The sequence below is a fragment of the Prenolepis imparis genome, unplaced genomic scaffold (genome assembly GCF_030444845.1).
Source record: "Prenolepis imparis isolate NDT839.2.m4 unplaced genomic scaffold, iyPreImpa1.0 SCAF_3, whole genome shotgun sequence".
NCBI lineage: Eukaryota > Metazoa > Arthropoda > Insecta > Hymenoptera > Formicidae > Prenolepis > Prenolepis imparis.
Genome location: NW_028141161.1, coordinates 10,276,594 through 10,292,776, shown reverse-complemented (window position 1 = coordinate 10,292,776; position 16,183 = coordinate 10,276,594). Strand labels below are relative to the sequence as shown.

General features: G+C 40.7%; 1 long non-coding RNA gene across 1 annotated transcript in view; it reads right to left on the bottom strand.

Moving 5' to 3' along the window:
• Positions 1-16,183, bottom strand: part of LOC145934121 (uncharacterized) — a 112,576-nt gene that overhangs the window by 13,040 nt on the left and 83,353 nt on the right. Inside the window, exon 4 of the long non-coding RNA XR_014424996.1 lies at positions 4,472-4,564. This is a non-coding gene — a long non-coding RNA (uncharacterized LOC145934121). The remainder of the gene's footprint in view (positions 1-4,471; positions 4,565-16,183) is intronic.

The following is a 16,183-nucleotide window of genomic DNA, read 5'->3' as shown; positions in this document are numbered from 1 at the left end:
GCAGGCCAACGTGTAAAAGAAAGGAACCCGAACTTATCGGAACGATGACGAATATCGCGTGTCTGACTATATAATATATAACGTGTTCTAAACATGCTATTAAAATAAAAAAAACCCACCCTCTCTGAACAACATGATAAAATGAGGTTCTCCATTTGAATGAGAGGATGCAAGACAAGAAAGCGGGAATATAAAAATCTATATATATATATATATATATAAAGGAAGAAGAATGAACATATATGTGTCTTAGTAAGCGAATCTACACACTAAATTCGAAAAGAGAGAAGGAGAAAATGTGAGCTCACACATATATAATTGCATCAGAAATTTGTAAAAAAAATTAAGCTACTCATCATGTGCAGATTAACAAGTTCCGCGGCAAAAACGGCATACATCGTATATTTCATCAGCAGTATTTTAGGAAATCTTGCGATAACTGATGCAATCGATATTCTCTTTCTAGTGATAATTTCGTTATCACGCGAGACAAAAGAGGTGCGATGTAGTAACGTATGATTAAATCGAAAAAATTGTAAAGGTTGTGTAAAGGCCTGATCTTTGCGTAATTAACTGTCATATCTTTCTTATCAGCGAAATTTTAGGCGCAAGATCGCTTACGATAGTCGGTGCAACCGGTATTCTCTTTCCTCGTATGATTCGGTGTTATCTCCACGAGTTAATGAAGGTGATTCTTCGTTGATGATAACGTTAGCTGCTTCCAGGGACGCGTTATCGCAAACCGCACTAGCACCTTCCACACGTGACGATTGACGAGGACACCGGTTGCGACGCGCATCGCCCCATGGCCTCGGTTCCCTCGAAACGCAACCGACTCGAGGCCGAGCAAGCAGCGACGCGAAAGCGATATCACGGCGATAAACCTCGCGCGGGTATAGCATTGATATACCACGGCGGATCAAAATAACGCATTTTTTTTTTTCTTGAGCACGATGCAACGAATGAGAAGTGTGAAGTGAACGCTCGCGAGCGATGTTACTCGAACCCCCGTGACTGTGGAATATTCTCGCGTCTTGAATAAGCAACCGGAGAGTGGGAACGAGTCATCAAAGTATCTTAGAATACAAAAACCCGAAGAAAAAAAATTTCCTACGGTACAAATATATTTTTAAATTCGAAATATTAAAGCCTATATTTTCCGCATAATAATTACATCACAAACTAATTCTTAACTTTAATATTTCCTATATTTTCTTCTTATATCAAAAATTGAGGGAACAAATTTTTAAATTGTTTCATATTAAAAAAAAATTATTTTTTTTACATGTGAGCAAACATTGAAGGAAAGTTAATCAATCGTATCAAAAAGCAAACCATAACTCAACGGCGCTTAGCAATATAAATGTGCTAAGAGAAGGCAGGCAAAAAGTCGCTCGTACAGGAAATGCGTTCATTCGCCTACGTCACGCTCGTATATCTACCTCGATATAGAACGCGCAAGGTCTGAGAAAAAGATCTCAAATAAGCTTCCCGCTTTTGCACCCTAGTCTAACTAGTCTCTTGAAAAATTACCTAACATGTCACGTGCCCATTTGTTTCGGCGAGCAGAGATACACGTTGGAGAGACGAGAGAGAAATGCGGGAGAGACATCTCTAAGATCCCCTCTTCTTTTCCCTCCATCTTCTCTTTCCCTGACCGGATAACCCTCTCCGTCTCGCCTCGGTCGAATACTTTTCGGTTAGGAAGCGCTTTTCGTCGCAACGAGGCAAACGTGACTCGAGTAAGAGCCCGCGAGATAAGCCGAGCGAATAATGGCTTTCAGTCGTGACACTCGCACCATGTTCGGAGGGTCCTGGATGAGATCCCGGAAGCTGGACCAGCCGGCGTTACCGCTTGAAACGCCGACTAGTACGACATGATGTCCTATCTCTGGTACTTTCCCGTTTGTACACTTTCCTAGCGAGAAAAGTCGCTGGGTTAATGTTTGTCCGCGGTACATATAGCGTCCGTGGTCCAGATGTTAGAACATCACGTAGTCGAAACCTTTGAGCGTCAATCTTATACGAGAAAAATTTCTGTCATGTCTTTATAGATTTTATATATTCAGCTAAATACAATCACATTGTGATAATGTTGAATGATAATTTTTTATTTCACCAAGTTTGATTAACTTAATAATTTTAGCTTAATTGATTCTCTCGTTTATATACCTAGACATTAGAATCAAGTTGCGTTATTTATAGCAAGATTGAAGTTCATATGTGTTTAAAATATTCTAATATGGAATACGTCAATCGCCAAGAAATATATCAATTTCTGTTTTCTTTTTCAAATGGCAATTAGCGTCATTAGCTGACGTAATTCCTGATACAGTTACATTAATGACCGTGCGATGGTTCGCGAATGGCTTTATCGATCACGTTCAGTCGCCCACGCATTCAGTCGTGTTCAATTCCAAACCGAGATGATCCGTTAGGAAAACTCACGGAGATTGTCGGACGTCAGCTGGTGCTTTCCGAACGCGCTGAGAGTGTTGCACTCGCTCTTCACAGGCGAACAGCCTTACGAGCTGACGGCTAATGCGACTGTATCATGCGTATATGTAATGAAACCATTAGGAGGCTTACGTCAGCCCACGTGTTCCTTTACGTTGAATTAGAAATTCCCGCTTCTTGCATGTTACGTTGTATGTAGCACGCCTACTTCGGTATCGCCCCTCGGGGCCGTAAAAGGGTGGGCAGAGTAAGGGGAAAACTCTACGTCGATAATGCACTTATAAGCGCTGGCCTTCTCGGCAATCTTTCCCACATAAGCTCATTACACTCGGAACTTGCGTTTTTTAATGTCACCTACCTGATATCCTTAGAATTCCAACAAATGTTACCGCATTATCGTGTCTAAAAAACGATAACTCTCCCGTAATCACGTAAAACCATAACTTACGCAATGTACCGTAAACATATACATAAGCATTATCTCTCTACGTGTGAAAAAAGAACCTAACTAATTTATATAGAAATATTACATTGTAAATAAAAATAAATAAAAAAATTAGATCGTGATTTCAAAAGTCTCTGATAAGAAGATTATATATACGGATAAGGAGAATCGATCGAAAAAATTCGCACACCCGACGATTAATTGTCGCGATGACGCGCGCGTTAATTGATCGGCGATCGATCGCGCGTGCCACGCATGGTCGATTAACGCGCGCGATCTGCTTAGAATCGGCCCATATCCGCGCAAGAGATTACAGCCGGTTTTCGCCGGGGATCGTGGCGCAAAAACTCGTTGATTGGAATCTCGGTGGACGACGATGACGACGACGACGTCTCGCGCAGGACACACGGTTCGGTGAGAGGATTACCTGGAACTCGTCGCGTGTATGTGGAAGCGGTTTTCTTTGAGGCTTCCTGCGCGCCGTCCCGCGCTTGACAACACCCGAAACTCTTTGATTCTTCCCGGCCGAAGGAACGGCGCCGCGGCCTTGCCAATAAATTATGGAATATTTATTGGCCCTGCGATTCCCCTTATGATCGGGATCGCCGATCGCAGGCGTCTCGACGGAAACCACCGGCCGCGATTTCCGATCGCCGCGTATTTCCGAGTCTGATAATTCCGGATAATTCTGATAAAAAGTTCCAGAGTTCTCTTTAAAAGAAAAAATTGCAAAAATTCAATGAGAAAATTCTGCTATTAATATCGCGTAAAGATAGACTCCTTCAAAAATTTCTTCTCTCTCCGAGAGATAATTCGATATTTTCATTTGACGAGTAAAGTAAAAGCAAACACTTTTTTGTATTCGGTTTTTCTGCAATTATAATAATTATAGATAAAATATTAATGAGAGAGCAAACGTTCCTTAGTAATCAAAATTTAACGCGCGATTTCCTTTATCCATTAATTTCTTCACGCTTGAGTCTTCGCATATATCAAATCCGTCGCAGCTCCGCTTTCTTTCTGCACTTGCAAAAGGAGGAATGAACTCTCTCGCGTATATAGGGGAAGAGCCTCCTTCTTTACACTTCCCATAATCCTGCTACATAATAACTATGCCCGTGACATAAATGCAGCAGCACGGTTAAAGCATACAACTGACACGTTTCGCACTTTATACTTTCCGTCTCTTCCATATCGTTTAAGAATCTGCGCTGGCGGCGCATAAAATTACGAGCCGGGGGTACGCTTATATTCGAAGCACGGCCGTACGAGGTAGAAAATGAGAGAGACAGAGTGAGAAATCGCGTTGAATCGAAGAAGGGAAAAGGGATGGCGAAACACGGAGGGCGGAAGCGGCGGTACTTCGAACGAAGCGGAATGAAAGCCCGGGATATAGAGGGAGGAGAGGTAGGAGAAGAAAAAATGTGATTTAAAATAATTATAAACGCATTACTCGGCCGGTCGGTCTGCCGAACGCGGCCGGGCAGACGAGATGGTAATCTCCATGATTTGTTATGCCATTGTTGACGCCTAATGAGGCAGGTAGGGTGCGTGTATATATATACGTACCCGCGGACATCTCTCCCATTGCTCCAAGTCGACCGTATGCTTTAGAGCGAGGTTTATCGGGCCGTTCATTCCGGCGTTGGATTTACAGGAGCCCTAAACGGAAGAATATTTAATAGCCTTATAATATGGAACATGTATAATAATTTTTCACTTCAAGCTCCTTTGAATAGATCTATAATTCAGGGCAGAAATTTATTATTTTGTGTTATCTTGATATTTTGTACATGTGTGTATTTTATTTCTTCCAATATTTTCTGTATCATATAAAATAATGAATGAAACTCTCTCTGAATTTTGTAGCAAATTATATGTAAATTTAAAGTGGGCTCTAGTAAAACAATTGGGAGAAAATTAAGACGAGAAGTGTGACACGCAACGAATATAAATCGTTATTTAATTCGGCGGACTTTATCTCGATATAGTATATAATTACCACGGGGAAGTCGTATATATTATGCGGGCATTGGAGCGTACAGTCATACTCCTTGAAACGCAGCTTGGAGAAATTTCTGTTTTATTTCCTCCTTCATCTCTCTGTTATAATTATCTCTATAAATATTGAAAAAACAATGAAAAAAATATATAAAACATTAAGAGAGAGAGAGAGATTTTCTTTTCCTGTAGAAATCTATTTATGTAACTTTGAGGAATTAGAAAACACTTTGAATGAGAGAAGCTGCGAGAGTATCTCCGCTGCATTAGAATTATTTAAGTGTCTCTCGCGAAGAGCTACGCGCGCGGTTATCGAAAAAGCGGCGCTTGCTCTTGGACTAAATACGTCCGCGCAAAACGAGATATTCGATTTTCCACACGAAAGAAGGAGAATGCGCAAGCAGGCAGATGCGAGCGAGTCGCGTGCCAAAAATGTGCCACCGAGCGCGAGAGATACGTAAGTACCGTTTTAAACTCGCGCTTCTAGAAGCGCGAGAGCTTTCCCCCCCGCGATTAATTCGTCGGATGTAAATGCGTGTCAAATATAGTCGAGCCGGTAAACACGCGAGATCCGTGAAAAATAACGACTTTGCTCGATATTTACTATATATACGTGTTAAAAATTGTCTTAATCTCTGAAGATGAAGGGATAGATCCAATGAATTCTAAATGATTTTTTTATCAACAACTCCTCGAAACACATCGGCGATTAATCTCTATTTTTGTCTCTAGAACAAAAGGCACAGTCTTTATCTTTAGATTATTTATTTGTTTCTGATTGAGAGATCGATTATCGCAGATGCAGTCAAACAGCCATAATTATGAGATAACGACTTTTTTTTTCTATCGAAGGTGACGATATGGTTACCTTAAGTAGAACGTCGTCTCGTTTCCACGTTCTCGATATAGCAACGCTTGCTGACCCAATACAATCTTTCAAACGATCGAGTATAATTATCAATCGTGTTCCGAAGTGTGGGATACCTTCCGAGAAATATTATTACTCCGGTCTCTTTCGCGAGAGGCTTTCGTAATCGCACTTACAACCAATGTGTGCAATCGATCGGTTCGTTGCTAATATAGAATTAATATTCGCGGCGATGTTTGTCAATTTTGCTTCGGCTTGGAATTTCTTGCAATTTCTTGCGATTCGTTATAACATCGTAAAATTGCCAATTCAATTGCCTGTCCATATAAAGCTAAAAAAAAGAGCAAAGATCAGAAAAATGAGCAAAGTAATAAATAAGATGAGCATAGAATAAAGAAATATAAAATTCGCAAATTTGAAAATAAATTTATTTCTAAAATATAAGAACTCATACTTCACTGTTATCATAAGCTTGCGATGAAGAGTCAGCTTTCTATTTACGCGCGCGTGGAAAACGGAGATTTCCAAGCTGAATTAATCTAAGAAACACACCGACGCGATCGGCTCTTATTGCCTGCGAGTTCGAAAAAGGAAATCTAGACACACGCAGATGCGAAGTTGAGAGAAAAAGAGATTTGGTACGGTTCGAACGGAGCGGACGGAATCGCCGGGAAGATTTATGCGTCCTCGATAAGATTCAAGCGTGCGGGCAAAGAGTTTTGGTGCAGCCACGTTTACGAGCACCGAAACCAGTTCTCAAGGAGGCAGAGGCCGGCCGGACGTCGTCGCGTATAGGATACCTCTACAGTTCTGGTCCGGGGAGCGGGACAAGGGCCCCGTGGATCTAAGAAAAGTAATCTCGCCGCGGGCACGTAGAAAAAGAGAGAGAAAGAAAAGGAATGAGAGAAAAAGAGAGAGAAAACCTCGTCGACGATCCGATGAAATGATAAGCTGCTATACGCATGTCGTAAAACTATCGATGCGCCAGTTTTCCCTTTACGCACTCTTCTCGTGTATCACCACCTTAACTCTAAATTGCGCCTCCCGAGACTCGTTAATTGCTGATAGTTTGTAGATTAAGTGATTTAAACGTTCCAGAGAACTCATCTAAATTCTCGAAACTCTCGGCTCTTGATTCTTTTCGTTAATAATTCCTCAATATTAGTCAATTATTATAGCCAATCATTAGATTGCGTGTAATATAATTTGAAAACTAGTCTATAAAACTGTTGACATAAACTGCCACGCATTAATCTAACTTATCTCACGTATGACGATAAGTTAATTAACATCAGCAATAATTTAATGTATTTAAATGTAATATATTTTATGTCATATATATTTTATGTTATATATATTTTATGTGAAAGTGATAGAAAAAAAAACAAAGAGAGAGAAGAGTTAGAAAGTCCATTCAGACATTCTTATCGGCAACTTTTTATTTGACATTTAAAAACATTTCCAGCGTGTCGTTAACTTATGTAAACGTACCCAAAAATACATGTACAGCGAGATAACAAATTTTAGAAGCGTCATGAATCATACAGGAAGAAAGAAGCTTGCTCGTTAGAAATCATTCCAAGATTCGATTTTCTGTGCATCTATGCACCCCCGTTCCTTCTCTTTCTCTCTTTCTCCATACGATTCCAGAATTTATCGCGCGGATGTACGCGAAAACTATTACGCTCCGTGTCAGTGAAACGAGCGGTCTTTGTCGATTTTATTGGCCACGATCGCCTCCTTATCGAGACGATAGTCGACTCTCTTTGTGGGTCTCGCGCGCACACATGGCGACATACACATGGCGGTGAGTATAAATGCGCCGTTGCATAAATTATCCTCGATCGGCAGCGAACGGCCGCGGTTACTATAAATTAACGTTATCGGGGTGTTTACATTACTTTCTTGTTGCACGATTAGTAATCGCGCAATAAGAGCACGGCGAACAAATCAGCTGCGAGGCGGGGCGGCCCGATACCAATGGCAAATGCGTATTTATATTGCCCGAGGAAAGTACGATAGAGAAACGTAGCGAGTTGACGGGAGAAAGAGGTCGGAACAATGAACTTGCTTTTTATAATAATCTCGACTCTGCACCGAGAACCGCTGAGATCCGCCTTGAAAAAGTGCATCCATATTTCGCCAGATACGGCGAGATCGTATGATCCTTTTATTTTTTATGCGAGGCTCGATTTCTTTCTTTTATTAAGAATCAGCGTAAAACACTTCGCGATGATGATATGCATATATATTCAAGAAAATTTCTGGATAGTGAAATAACTAATAAATCTCATGAGAGTGTAAGTTTACGTTAATATAATAACGATAGAGGGAAAATGGAATAGACCGTGAGGAAGGTAATGGATTTGGCTCAAGTGTCTAAACTGCGCAGTTTTCGTCGAACGTTATATCAAGCATTTTCCTTAGCGTTTCTGAAAATCTGTCTACAGACGATTTTCACAGAAAAAAGAATTCTGAGTAGACTTTAAGTAGACTCCATATCAAAATTAACTTTTATATCTGGTTTTTTTGCGAAGAGAGAGAAATTAAATTAAATTTTGAATTTAATTAAATACGAACGTACACGACGTTATGCAACAATAACGAAGAATCAAAAAAGAAAAAGAAATAAAGAATTTAAAGTTTTGGTAGAAATTTCTTGATACTAATGAATAATGGATTTTGGTTGGTATCCAAAAACGGTTTTAGCGGATGAAACTGTTCCAAAATAAATCATCTTTCGCAAAATTTTCCTTAGCAAAAGATACAATATTTTATAATTTTACGATTTCTTTGAATGTACGCTTATTTCCCTCGAATAATTTGAGAAAAATTCCGCGTCTCACAAAAATCACATAGCAATCAGCGGCGCCGAGGATCCCGAAGCATGTAGATATTTACGATGACGACGTGTATACGCGTGCATATACGCACGGAGATATGTAGCATATATATCGTATACGTATACGTAGATACATACGTAGATTGCATATGCCTATACAGAGTTACTTCAGTCTGCGAATAAGTGGGTCGCACACGCAAAACCCCGGACTTGGACTCGCTCATGCAGGACGCCACACGGGTCGATGTCGCAAGCTGTGACTAAGAGACGCAATTTTTCCGCGCGAAACTAGTTGGGCCAGCATAGACATAACTATGTAGGCAATAACGTTGCGACACCCTCAACACCCACACTCCTGATCGGATATAGCGCGAGTTCCAGCGTGTACGCACTCGTCCAAATGTCTCCTCGTCGTCGATTCTTCGATTTATCGATTTTCTTCCATCCTTTTGCCCCTTCAGAATTTATACCCGCAACTTTAATCGTTTGTAAAGAATCTCAAGAATTAAAGAATTCGAAAATTAGGAATATAAATTTTCTGTCGCATAAAACAAAGTTTTTCCTGACTCTTTATTTCTGATTTTTTACTTTGCAAAATATCTTTCTTCTCAAACAAAATAATTTTGAAATAAAACAGGCTAAGTATATATTAAAATATACAATTCTAGAAAAATTAAAATATTTGCTAAAGCTGAGTATAATCATAGTTTCAATCACCGCGATATCTCAATCAGAATTGATAATCTAGTATATTATGAAAAGCGACTGACTCAAAGCGAACTGCTCAAGGATAAAACGGCTTAATGACTTTGGCAGCCAGCGTTGCCGACATTTCCATCGAGAGATCCCGGTCGATCGAGAGAGGATCGGTGGAAAAACCTTCTGCCAGGCGGACATTAATTTAGCCTTAATGTGAAGTAGCGTCGTGCTCCGACAATCGAACGACAATGAACGACACGATTTGACCTATTGCGTCAACTAATTAATAAGCCAGCGATCCGTTCCTTCGGTGCCCTTCGCCACCTTTTATTAATCGAAGCCGTTTGTCCGCGAGCGAAGTCGAATCGCATTCTCACGTCAGCTCGATATTAATCCTCGATTCATGACCCAGACTCGATCCGGTGGTCTCTCAAAGCTCCGCTACTTGCTTACGAAATCGCGCGCGAAATGCAGCCGCGAAACATATTGCTGGAGACCAGCAATCATTCTCCCCTCACGCTTCGCGATCCTCATTACTGCGAGTTTCTAGCAAAAGTGATTGACTAACCAAATTTAGATTTAGATATTTATTCATATGATAATTAATATAAATAAATTTCAAAATTTTTCATCAATTTATATTTATAATTTTTTTCTGAATAAAAAAAAACATTTCGCGAATTAAGTTTCATTTAAATAAAATTTCACGTAAAATATTGACTATGAAATCTCGACACGTTCGCAGTAAATCAATACGTGGATTCAAATTTTATTTAGTGTAGAAGAAAATCATGTTTTTTTTATCCGGCGCACTCCCGTTCAACGCATTTTCCTTGTATCAATAACACATCTAGCAGCGTCTACCGTCTTTTTGCGCATAAAGCGATCATTCACCGGAGATGAAGCTCTCCTCGAAAACGCGAGAAAGTCGACCGCGAGGGGAAGATGCTCCCCGCGTCGTATTTTTAGGGGGCCTCGGGGACGTTCACTTTTGCTTTTTGGCGCAACGACAAAGTTTCGTCGCGGCGTGCGATCCTCGTACACACGCGGACGTTTATAGGCGATCTTAAAAATATACCGCGAGAGGTGCGCGAGAGATGTACGCGCGCTTTTTGATAAATCTCCCTCGACTCGCGCGGTCCGGAACAACTCCGCCCGTGAAGAAAGGGGATGCTGAGGAAGGAGAGCGTGTGCAGTGCACGTCGTCGCTAATTTCCAATGACGGCGAAAATAAATTGGTCGCGCCGAGGCCGGGATACCGCGACGGTGATCGCGGATATCTCGGCACGGTGTAATTACGCGAAAAAACCGACCCTGTCAAACATTTACAGAGCGTAACCGCACCGCTAATGCTCTCCTCCCGTCGTGTACCCTATGATAAATTCGGACCCGATTTTTCTTCGGCAAGAGAATCCCCCTCCTCGCGCGAGACCGTCTCTTATCTCGAGACCCTGTGCTTTATCTTCTCAACATTAACTATCTTGTGTGGTGACAAATGAGCGATAAATAAAAGTTTAGTAAAAGCTCGAGGTGAAATTAATTGAACGGTAAGTCTCGGTTATTTATTTGCATTCGCGAGTCTCTTAGTGGTCTCGAGACCTTTTAATTTTAAATGCTAAATAACTTTGCAATTATTGCAATCTCGAAACAACTATCATTCTTCTCAGTCCTCTCGGGTCTTTAATATCTGTGGTTAAAAAGGCAACCGGGGAGTATTCTAACAGCGATCGATATAACGTCTCCATGTTGCTTCTGTCTGTCTCCCTCTCTCTTTCTCTCGCGATAACATCGAGATTATAGATTAATGAATGATAAAACCGCTAGCGCTCAAATGACAAGAGCTGACAGTTGCGGCGCATTTAAGAGTCAGCAATACTTGCAGCTATATTGACGTTGACACGGGGCGTGACGTCAGGATCGTAGATTATTGATGATACACCTTCTGGCGTGGATACCTGAGATTCCTACAATTTTGACATATTTTGTAACGTGCGTCAAAAAGTGACTATTCGACACCGCTCTCTCTCTCTCTCTCTCTCTTTCTCTTTCTCTCTCGTAACTCGTGTCAAACTTGGATGACGTCAGTGTAGCAGACTTGTCCATCGATGATCATATATGCTTCTCGAGCGAGCACGTCGATGACTCCGCGATTCGCGCGTAATTCGCCGACGGCGATTTAACGTCGCGCACATTTGACACGTTCTCTGAAAAGATTGGAAATTTCCATCGCCGCGAAATCACGCGCGATTGTAGATTAGCGCTACCGCAGAGAGCAACATCATCGGTACGTGCGATTATCGCGCGCGCGCGCGCATTTAATATAAATTATATTGTAACTTCCGCGTCTTCGCTCCTCTCTCTCATAGGCTCAAATTGATATGATTATAGCCCACGTAATAAGCGCTAATAACATGCACTGTCAACCATACTCTAGAGGATCATCGCGCAAAAGAAATGAGATAGAGCTGTCCGATAAAACGCGCCTTCGCCTTCGTGTATATATAAAGAGCTAGGAGAAAATAATCTTTGAGAGAGAGATGATGCGAACAAACGGGGACTCCATAAAAAGAGATGATTCGCCAAATGACTAGATAATCGACCGGACGAACGCGGTCGATCCTGCATTCTTGGTTCGGTGACCTCCAAAGGTGCACCTCATCGCTGACATTAAAGAGAGAATAAACGGAATAATAATTAAGACCGAGACGTCAAGTGGGACGATACGGCTCGAGGATTCTCAGGTAGTGAGGGAGAAATCTACAGAGCGAGCCAAACTTGATTAGCTAAAACACAGACCGCGATCGGTCTCTCGTGCAGTAGCGTAACTAAATGAATTTATACCCGGAGTGAACACGCGACCTAATCATATTTCCACCCTTCTTTATTTTATAAAACTTTGAAAAGCATATTGTAAAAACGGCATATCGAAAAAAATTAAGAATTGCTTAAAACGTACATATATTCTTTGAGAAATCAGATTTCGTGGACTTTAAAAAGGATGTCGTGAATGAATGAATGTCATTCAATCGTGAAGAATGCGACAACTTCTAATTGATACGAAGAGCAAACTTGCGCGGCGCATAAGGAAAGATTGTAAAATATTAACAGATTCGTGTGTTGATGCATTAAGCGATTTGCTGACACGTGTTATCGCTTATCGAGTGCACGCGTTATTACGTTCCTTTCAGCAGCAGCGGCAGCATCCAATATAAGTGCTTACCTACCGGAATCGCGAAACGCACCGATCGTTAAACGCACAAGCTTGGCGTTATTAGGCAAATTGTGCCTCGTAAAGCGCGTGAGACTTCTCTATTTTTCAGTCACGCGATCGACTTGCGTCATGAATTCTGCATAGAAAGAAAGGGAGAGAGTGAAAACATATTATACGTGCGGTATATATTTTATCTTTCTCTTTCTCACGGAAGGGCCCACGGACCCGAAGTCTGCTCCGGGTGCAGCCTCGCGAGCTGGGGCCCGTCTTTCTTCCCGCGCCCTCCTTCGCTCGTCGATTCCATCTATCTCACTGCGTCTCTTACTTTGCCAGGATTGAGAGAGAGAGAGAGAGAGAGAGAGAGAGAGAGAGAGAGAGAGAGAGAGAGAAAAGGAAGGAAAGAGAGAAAAGGATCCGCGAGACCACAAGGGGAGCATAGGGCCCGCCGACCGTCTGGTGGGCGGACGCCAGCCTGCAGCAAAGCGCAAGAGATCGCTGCCTTCCGCCAAGGACAATCGCACTCTTCCTTCCTTCTCGCTTCTGCGTGTATCCTCGATGCCTCAGCCGGATGGTTGTAATTTCGGGCAATGCATTTCTCTCCGGCTAATCGTGCGCGCGGTCGAAATTATTCTGTCAGGGGAACGCTTGCTTTTAATTACGTATCATTTTTTGTTACAATACGTCATCGCAAAATAAACATCATAAACAGAGAATATTAGGTCAAATTTAATAATAACAATAAGAATAACAATAATAATAATAAATTAATAATAAAATAATAAAAGAATTGAGAGAGACCTCTCATTATATTATATTGTCCTCGAAGAACATTTAATAATTTGTCAAGGAATATATTAACTTGAATGCAGTGGTGGAATTATCTTTTTTAGCAAAAACAAACGGAATTTACATTAAAAATCGTTTTCATAGATTTTCTCTTGAAATAGAAATTTAAAGTACAATTTATTCCCAATTTTTTTGTTAAATCAGTGTTTTTCTCGCAAGTTGCATTTTCGCGATCGTGCAGCAAAGCGCGTGTTCAAGACGACAGGAGATAGGGCATCCCACGAAATACAACGAGTACGAGGCGATTTCGTTATCGTAATCTCGCGACGATATCGTCGAATTGCTGCGACACAACTCGCCGCTATCGTTGTCGCAAATCGCAACGTTGAGTGCACCGTCGATGCCTTAAGACCTCGGACACGTTTGTACCCTTATCGGTAATAACATTATCGATGTATCGTCGCTTCGACACCTTCGAGACGCGAGCCCAGAAGGGCTTATAAAGAGCCGTGATGGATCCGCTCGTAAAAGAACCGCTACAGCATCCACTCGCTTGTCGATCTCGCGATTCAATGCACATCCCATGTTCGTTTATTCGCGATATACTTATAAATATTTATCGCAATATCATACACATCAAATATTTATTGCGATATTTATAATACAAATAATGTTATATAAAATGTAATTTATAATGTTAATATTTATTGTAATTTATAATTTATCATATATGCTAATAATATATTGGTCAATAAAATCTCTCCATATTATTATTGAATACAAAATATGTGTGTATTTTGTAAAAATATTATTTTAATAAAAATATTCTGTTTAAAGATTTTATATAACGTTATTTATAATGTATCATTTTCTGATAAAATACTGATCAAAAAGAGGAGAAGGAAGGAAGTTATATTTAACAAATATTTAAACTAGATAATTTATCAGTCTCTTTTTTAATAAATGATAGCAAAATCTAATGGATGCAATATACAGTTGGTTGGTCTCTGCTTGGCATACAGTGCTTTACTCACAGGTCAGAACAGAACGACTTTACCGTGTTTGATTTAAAACCGCTCGCATGATTCACGGCTCTCTCTTTCTCATTCTCTATACCTTTCACCTACTCTTTCTCTCTTTTTCCCCTCGCAACGCATCGCATCACATCGGTCGGACCGGTTTTGGCAGCGGCATCCTAAAACACGTGTTTCCAATAAGCTTTTATTGGTAGATAAATCAGACGCGATCTTATTGTGGGATTATGATGTTTGCACGCACCGAGTCGGTTTCATCGGACACGCGTGCACCGCTCGTAATTCGTACGCGTTTCCGAGCCCCCCCGCCGAATTTTTTATTCCGCACGAATCCCATCAGTTTTTGCGACACGCAGGGATTTATGCGCTCGGATTTTATGGACGCGCGTTTTTTTTTTTGCAATTGTATAGACAGGTTGCGAAATATTGCGAGACGAATCGAAACGGCACCAAGAGAATAACTCTCTAAGCAAGAAAATGTTTAATGCCACTTGCATCATTTATCTTAAAGTTGAAAGTCCACAATTCTTTCTAAGCTCTCTTGTTTAAAATTTATCCCCTTCTTAAAAAAAGGCGTATTATTAACATTGTTACCGCTTTTCCGTGATACTGATTTGGCTTTTCAATTCGAGTTGTGTGTTATATTCATTGCATCGAGCAGCTGTCATCGCGAGGGTTAACAGTTGTTCAAAACAAAATTAAATAAATTTATTTAAAATCATTACGTAAAATCGCGCGTTGGTGTTGTTTAGTGTTGTAAATAATATGTTATAATATCTTATCTTCGATTAATATTTTTTGACAGAAATCAGCTGATAACTGTCAAAAATTATTATAATCGCAGATGAGGCATTATAACATATTATTACATATATAATTATTTTCATATCAGCTGATTAAAGCGTTAGTTTGCTTATTAATTTTTAAAATAATATGTTATAAAAATTAAAATAATATATTTTAAATAATATGTATGTTATAATACTTTAAACTCGATTAATATTTTTGACAGTTATCAGCTGATTTCTGTCAAAAAATATTAATCGAGTTAAAACAAGCTTTATATTATTTTTTTAAACATATCACTCTTTTTAACATAAAATCGAAGAGTGGCGCGCGCTTGTGTTGTTTTAGTAGATTATATTATCAATTTTTCAAATGACATTAAGCTGTAAATTATTCTTACAGTGTAAAATATCCCATTGCATTTCTTGGCAAAAGAGAAGACATTTATATTTTCTCTTATGCAGAATTCATTTTAAATTCCGTCGTAGGGCAATCATCCCGATTGTACCGTCGCGATTACAGCTAAGCCGCAGCCGCACCTATCGAGGAAAAATTCGATTCGACGCATCCGGTTTCGCGCACCTTCGAAGAAACGTGTCGGTAATCGCGGAAATGTTTCTCGGATTTTCACGCCGAAACAGCGGATCCGCGAGAACGATCTCGCGATCCCGTCGTCGTCGTCGTCGTCGTCGACTATTCTAAGAACGGAGGCTGTCTACGTCGACAGGAAACGACGACGCGGCGCTGCGTCGAACTTGAGTTCGAACCGGAGACCTTGGACCAACCATTGACCTCGATTGCCACGTCCACCTCCACGTTCCACCGAGTGCAACCACACGGCCGTCATTCTATTCGATCCACCGCCTCCTCTCCCGGGACATTTTTCTCTTTGCGTCTTTTTTTTTTAAATGCCACGACGTTGTCGCTTTTACTCGTAGCAAGGCAATTCGCGATAATCGCGACAACTTTGTAAGACGTAAAGCGGGATAATAAACGCCGGATTCGTTTAATATAGATACTTACGTATGACATTCGATTGCGCGATTCCTGTCCA